This window comes from Perca fluviatilis, chromosome 21 (assembly GCF_010015445.1).
Source record: "Perca fluviatilis chromosome 21, GENO_Pfluv_1.0, whole genome shotgun sequence".
Classification (NCBI taxonomy): Eukaryota; Metazoa; Chordata; class Actinopteri; order Perciformes; family Percidae; genus Perca; species Perca fluviatilis.
Window position 1 is genome coordinate 764640 of NC_053132.1, and position 7500 is coordinate 772139.

The 7500-nt window shown below is 47.5% G+C and overlaps 1 long non-coding RNA gene across 1 annotated transcript in view; it reads right to left on the minus strand.

The window, feature by feature from the left end:
- Positions 1-2612: 2612 nt before the first annotated feature.
- Positions 2613-7500, minus strand: part of LOC120551439 — a 7521-nt gene continuing 2633 nt past the window's right edge. Inside the window, exon 3 of the long non-coding RNA XR_005637876.1 lies at positions 2613-2694. This is a non-coding gene — a long non-coding RNA (uncharacterized LOC120551439). The remainder of the gene's footprint in view (positions 2695-7500) is intronic.

Here is a 7500-nt window from a genome sequence, read left to right on the forward strand (position 1 = left end):
TATGGAAACGGCGAGGAATCAAGGAAATCGGGCAGGCGGCGAAGGAATCGAAATCGCTAAGGAACAAGGCGGCAGGCGGCGGAAACGAACAAGAACAGGCGGCGAAATCAAGCAGGAAATCGCAGGCATAAGCAGGAAAATGAAACGCAGGAAAACAAGCAGGCGAGGAACGAACAAGATCAAGTGAAATCGCAGGCGGCGATCGAAACAGGCAGCGGGAATCGCGAGGAAATCAAGCAGGAACAAGCAAGCAGGCAAGGAAAATCGAACAAGAGGAACAAGCAAGCAAGGAATGAACAAGCAGGAACAAGCAGGCGTGAAAATCGCTATAATCGCTAAGCAAGCAGGAAATGAAACGCTATAAGCAAGCAGGCAAGGTTATGAACAAGCAGGAAAATAAGCAGGCACAGACGCAGGCGGCAAGAAAGACGACAGATTGGTGACCAGGCAGGCGGCGGTCAGCAGGCGGCGGCAGCAAGCAGGCAGGCAGGCAGGCGGCGGCGGTGGTGGTGGCAGGGTGGCAGGATCAATCACAGAGGACATGGAGCCGGAGCAGCCCGATCATGGATCCGGACCCAGATTAACGCGGACCCATGGCCGAACGGAATCACCGAAGGACCATGGAAGGAAGACAAATGGCCAGGCCCAGGCCAACCATGTAATCCAGAAACCCCAGAAACCCCAGAAACCCCAGTGTGGACCCCAGGACCCCAGGAAACCCCAGGAACCCAGGAACCCCAGGAATGAGGAAGGAAATGGATAACCCCAGAAACCGAACAGAAATACCCTGGAGGAAACAATGGATGGCCTGAGGAGGAAGCCCAGGAAACCAGGTGGAACCAGGAAACCAGGTGGAGCCCAGGACGAAACCAGGAAAAGGTGTGGTGGAGCCCAGCCCCAGGAGTGGAGCCCCAGGATGTGTGTGTGTGTGTGTAAATCCCGTGTGTGTGTGTGTGTTTCTCTGTGTGTATATGTGTGTCTGTGTCTGTGTCTGTGTGTGTGTGTGTGTGTGTGTCTGTGTATTTGTGTATATGAGTGTGTGTGTGTGTGTGGTCTGTGTGTATATGTATGTGTGTGTGGGTGTGGTGTGTGTGTGTGTGTGGCTGTGTGTGTGTGTGTGTGTGTGTGTGTGTGTGTGTGGGCCTGTATTGTGTGTGTGTGTGTGTGTGTGTCTGTGTGTGTGTGTGTGGTGTGTGTGTGTGTGTCGTGTGGTGTGTGTAGTGTAGGTGTGTGTGTGTGTGTGTGTGTGTGTGTGTGTGTGTACTCCAACTCCGTGTGAGGTGAGGACCTCCAGCTGGAGTGAAGGAGCCAGGGAGGGAGACAGGGAGGAGAGGAGCCCACCATCAAACGCTACACCCACGAAGGGCTCAACCATGCCAGACAACACACACACAACAACAAAACACAAAACACACACACACAAAACACAAAACACAAAACACAAAACACAACACACACACACACACACAAAAAAACACACAAAAAAAAAAAAAAAAATAAAAAAAATAATAAAAACACAGACACAATACACACACACACACACACACACATACACACACACACACACACACACAAACACACACACACACACACACAACATCAAACACATACACACAAACACACAGAAAACACACAAAACACAAACACACACACACAAAAACACACACACACACACACACACACACACAAAAACAAAAACACACAACACACACACAAATACACATAACAAAACACACACAACAAAAACACACAAAAACACAACACAATAATAATAACACAACAACACACAACACATAACACAACTCAACAAAAAATCAACACATGTCACAACACAACACACACAAACACACACAATAATAATCATCAATAACAAACACACACACATAATCATCATCAATAATATCAATATCATCAAACACATAATAACATCACAATACACACACACAAAAACATCATCATCATCATAAAACATCATCATAAACACATCAACATCATAATACAACACACATTAACAGTCCACCAGAGCTTTACACTACGTTTCCATTTTAAATTGTTAAGCAGCATTTTAAAACAAAAACTATCTCCATCTAAAGTCCCCTTCAGACCACTGATTGGCTCCTTGTGAGTCTCTGGCTGCCAGTTTCCACCAATGAGACGAGACGGTGTATCATCTCCATGGAAACCACTCTCTGTACGTCCATTCTAACTTCAGATTTTCAGGCTTTTTTTACCGCTTGAGATCATTTAACATTAAATAATGAATATAAAACAAACTCCTATTAAACAGCTGACGTATAGCAGCTGTCCCAGGCAGAGTGATCTACTTTACAGCACACTTTGACATCAAATTACACATTCTTTCAAGCCCTTTTCTGAGGCTTTTTAACAGGATTCTTTAAAGCTTCTGATGCTATTTTGTCTCGCTCCCTTTGGCTTCGAGCTGAGACTGCTGCAACCTTTCCTGCAGCGCTCTGAAAGGGTCTGAACTGGTCCAGACCCCCCCAGTGTGTGTCCAGACCCCCCCACTCGCCAGTGTGTGTCCCGTGTACTGACCACAGAGCCCCCCCCAGTGTGTGTCCGGTATACTGACCACAGAGCATGGTGGTGCAGTCCACCAGGCTGTGGATCCACGCGGTCGCTGAGTAGTCGGCTCCGAAATACGCCTGGAACTCCACGAAGAAGATGGAGATGCACCTGCACACAGGAAGTGACCAATCAGGGATTAGTGATCGATTATTGGTCAAACAGAACAATCTGTGTGTGTGCATGTGTGTGTGTGCGTTTGTGTGTCTGTGTGTCTGTGTGTCTGTCTGTGTGTGTATGTGTGCAATTCTGTCTCTGTATGTGTGTGTGCGTGTGTGTGTGTTTGTGTGTGTACGTGTGACTGTGTGTCTGTGTGTGTGTGTCTGTATGTGCGTGTGTGTCTGTCTGTGTGTGCGTGTGTGTGTATGTGTGTGTGTGTGTGTGTGTGTGTAACAGTGACACATCTCTGTTGTGTAAGACTGAGCACAGTCCAAACTGGTTTCACTGGGAATCAACTGGGAGAAACATTAACAGATAGTGTGTGTGTGTGTGTGTGTGTGTGTGTGTGTGTGTGTGTCTGTGTGTGTGTGTGTCTGTGTGTGTCTGCGTGTGTGTGTGTTGATGATGTTAACTGACTGAAGTTTTAAGACAAATAGTTAGGATACACAGTAGCTCACAAAAGTGAGTACATCCCTCACATTTTAGTAAACATTTCTTTATATCTTTTAATGGGACAACACTGAAGAAATGACACTTTGCTCCAAAGTAAAGTATTAACTTCATAGCTTGTATAACAGTGTAAATGTAAAGTATTAAGTGTCCAGCTTGTATAACAGTGTAAATGTGCTGTCCCCTCAAAATAACTCAACACACAGCCATTAATGTCTAAACCACTGGACACTAAAGTCAGTCCACCCCTATGTTAAATTCCCATAGAGGCAGGCAGATGTTTATTTTTAAAGGCCAGTTATTTCATGGATCCAGGATACTATGCATCCTGATAATGTTCCCTTGGCCTTTGCAATTAAAATATTAATATTAAAAGACATAATGAAATATTTACTAAAATGTGAGGGGTGTATTCACTTTTGTGAGATACTGTATTTCCAGATTAAAGTTAGTCTCTGTGTACTTTATGCATGATGTTTCTGCAGGAACGTGTCGCCTCTCTGTTTGATCAGGTGTCAGAGTCTCATGGTGAGACCTTCAACACACACACACACACACACACACACACACACACACACACACACACACACACACACACACACACACACACACACACACACACACACACACAGCCAGTTGGAGGTGAATCAGTTCATTGAGTTTGTGGAAACTGTCCTAACTGAAACCAGGGCTGTCTGTTGATTATTTACTACACTAAAATGATAACATATTCAGCTTTTAAAATGACTCAAAGTATTTATCGATTATTAAAACTGTTTCCTTCGACTCCGACTGAACGACAAACTCATAAAACACGTTCTTTTACTTTAGATGCTTAAAAGTACTTTTTGTTGTACTTTTGCAGAAATCCAGTTCTGTTTTTAATGAATGAAGAACTTTATTTCTGCGGCTGAAGAGACAGCAGAAATGTGTGTGTGTGTCTGTGTGTCTGTGTGTCTGTGTGTGTGTGTGTCTGTCTGTCTGTGTGTCTGTGCCTGTGTGTGTGTCTGTCTGTGAGTGTCTGTCTGTCTGTCTGTGCCTGTGTGTGTGTGTCTGTGTCTGTCTGTCTGTTTGTCTGTCTGTGTGTCTGTGCCTGTGTGTGTATGTCTTTGTGTGTCTGTCTATCTGTGTGTCTGTTTGTCTGTCTGTCTGTCTGTGTGTGTGTCTGTCTGTGTGTGTGTGTGTGTCTGTCTGTGTGTGTGTGTGTGTGTGTCTGTGTGTGTGTCTGTTTGTGTGTGTGTGTGTGTGTGTGTGTGTCTGTGTGTCTGTGTGTGTCTGTGTGTGTGTGTGTGTGTGTGTGTGTGTGTGTCTGTGAGTCTGTCTGTCTGTGTGTGTCTGTGTGTGTGTCTGTGTGTGTGTGTGTGTGTGTGTGTGTCTGTCTGTCTGTGTGTGTCTGTGTGTCTGTGTGTGTGTCTGTGTGTGTGTCTGTCTGTGTGTGTGTGTGTGTGTGTGTGTGTGTGTGTCTGTGAGTCTGTCTGTCTGTGTGTGTGTGTGTGTGTGTGTGTGTGTGTGTGTGTGTGTGTGTGTGTGTGTGTGTGTGTGTGTGTGTGTGTGTGTGTGTGTGTCTGTGTCTGTGTGTGTGTGTGTGTGTGTGTGTGTGTGTGTTGACAGGAACATGAACAGGACGAGCTATGAAAACAACCAGTCCTGTTCCTAGGCTGTGTGACCCACTGAGCAGATAACCACGGTCAGCTGTTAGTGATCTCATCTCCTCCGATAACCAGCTCAGACATGTCGGCTCACATCTGCCGAGGCTTCAGGAAGAGATGATCCAAACTAGAGCATTTAGTGGAGGACCAAAGGCCCGAGGCTTCAGGAAGAGATGATCCAAACTAGAGCATTTAGTGGAGGACCAAAGGCCCGAGGCTTCAGGAAGAGTTGATCCAAACTAGAGCATTTAGCGGAGGACCAAAGGCCCGAGGCTCAGGAAGAGATGATCCAAACTAGAGCATTTAGCGGAGGACCAAAGGCCCGAGGCTCAGGAAGAGTTGATCCAAACTAGAGCATTTAGTGGAGGACCAAAGGCCCGAGGCTCAGGAAGAGTTGATCCAAACTAGAGCATTTAGTGGAGGACCAAAGGCCCGAGGCTCCAGGAAGAGATGATCCAAACTAGAGCATTTAGTGGAGGACCAAAGGCCCGAGGCTCAGGAAGAGATGATCCAAACTAGAGCATTTAGTGGAGGACCAAAGGCCCGAGGCTCCAGGAAGAGATGATCCAAACTAGAGCATTTAGCGGAGGACCAAAGGCCCGAGGCTTCAGGAAGAGATGATCCAAACTAGAGCATTTAGTGGAGGACCAAAGGCCCGAGGCTCAGGAAGAGATGATCCAAACTAGAGCATTTAGCGGAGGACCAAAGGCCCGAGGCTCAGGAAGAGATGATCCAAACTAGAGCATTTAGTGGAGGACCAAAGGCCCGAGGCTCAGGAAGAGATGATCCAAACTAGAGCATTTAGGAGGACCAAAGGCCCGAGGCTCAGGAAGAGTTGATCCAAACTAGAGCATTTAGTGGAGGACCAAAGGCCCGAGGCTCAGGAAGAGTTGATCCGAACTAGAGCATTTAGTGGAGGACCAAAGGCCCGAGGCTCCAGGAAGAGATGATCCAAACTAGAGCATTTAGTGGAGGACCAAAGGCCCGAGGCTCAGGAAGAGATGATCCAAACTAGAGCATTTAGTGGAGGACCAAAGGCCTGAGGCTCCAGGAAGAGATGATCCAAACTAGAGCATTTAGCGGAGGACCAAAGGCCCGAGGCTTCAGGAAGAGATGATCCAAACTAGAGCATTTAGTGGAGGACCAAAGGCCCGAGGCTCAGGAAGAGATGATCCAAACTAGAGCATTTAGCGGAGGACCAAAGGCCCGAGGCTCAGGAAGAGATGATCCAAACTAGAGCATTTAGTGGAGGACCAAAGGCCCGAGGCTCAGGAAGAGATGATCCAAACTAGAGCATTTAGTGGAGGACCAAAGGCCCGAGGCTCAGGAAGAGATGATCCAAACTAGAGCATTTAGTGGAGGACCAAAGGCCCGAGGCTCCAGGAAGAGTTGATCCAAACTAGAGCATTTAGTGGAGGACCAAAGGCCCGAGGCTTCAGGAAGAGATGATCCAAACTAGAGCATTTAGTGGAGGACCAAAGGCCCGAGGCTCCAGGAAGAGATGATCCAAACTAGAGCATTTAGTGGAGGACCAAAGGCCCGAGGCTCAGGAAGAGATGATCCAAACTAGAGCATTTAGTGGAGGACCAAAGGCCCGAGGCTCAGGAAGAGATGATCCAAACTAGAGCATTTAGTGGAGGACCAAAGGCCCGAGGCTCAGGAAGAGATGATCCAAACTAGAGCATTTAGCGGAGGACCAAAGGCCCGAGGCTCAGGAAGAGATGATCCAAACTAGAGCATTTAGCGGAGGACCAAAGGCCCGAGGCTCAGGAAGAGTTGATCCAAACTAGAGCATTTAGCGGAGGACCAAAGGCCCGAGGCTCAGGAAGAGATGATCCAAACTAGAGCATTTAGCGGAGGACCAAAGGCCCGAGGCTCAGGAAGAGTTGATCCAAACTAGAGCATTTAGCGGAGGACCAAAGGCCCGAGGCTCAGGAAGAGTTGATCCAAACTAGAGCATTTAGCGGAGGACCAAAGGCCCGAGGCTCAGGAAGAGATGATCCAAACTAGAGCATTTAGTGGAGGACCAAAGGCCCGAGGCTCCAGGAAGAGATGATCCAAACTAGAGCATTTAGCGGAGGACCAAAGGCCCGAGGCTCAGGAAGAGATGATCCAAACTAGAGCATTTAGCGGAGGACCAAAGGCCCGAGGCTCAGGACTCCTCTGTTAGGACTGAGCCTACCTGTTAGAACCAAGGCTCTGCAGCCTCGTTCTGTTGTGCATAACTCTCTGTACGATACGGTACCAACCCGACAGCAACGATGCATCGGAGTGTTTGGTTAAATCAAACTGTTCCGAGATAAAGCCTGGCGCCGTTTGGCAGCGCTACGTGTCGTCTGTGTCGTTGTGAGGGTCATCAGCATCGGCGTGGCAACGCACGATGACATGTTGATTAGACAGCGCTTGGTTCTCCGTGTACCAAACGAAAGAACATCTGGTAGTTAAGAGGACTGTGTGTCTGTGTGTCTGTGTGAGTGTGTTTGTGTGTGTGTGTGTGTGTGTGTCTGTGTGTGTGTGTGTGTTTGTGTGTGTGTGTGTTGCGTATATTTTGTGTCTGTGTCGCGTGTGGTGTATATGTGTGTCTGTGTGTGTGTGTAGTGTCTGTGTGTGTGTGTCTGTGCGTGCAAAAGCGTGCGTGTTTGTGTGTGTGTGTGGCTGT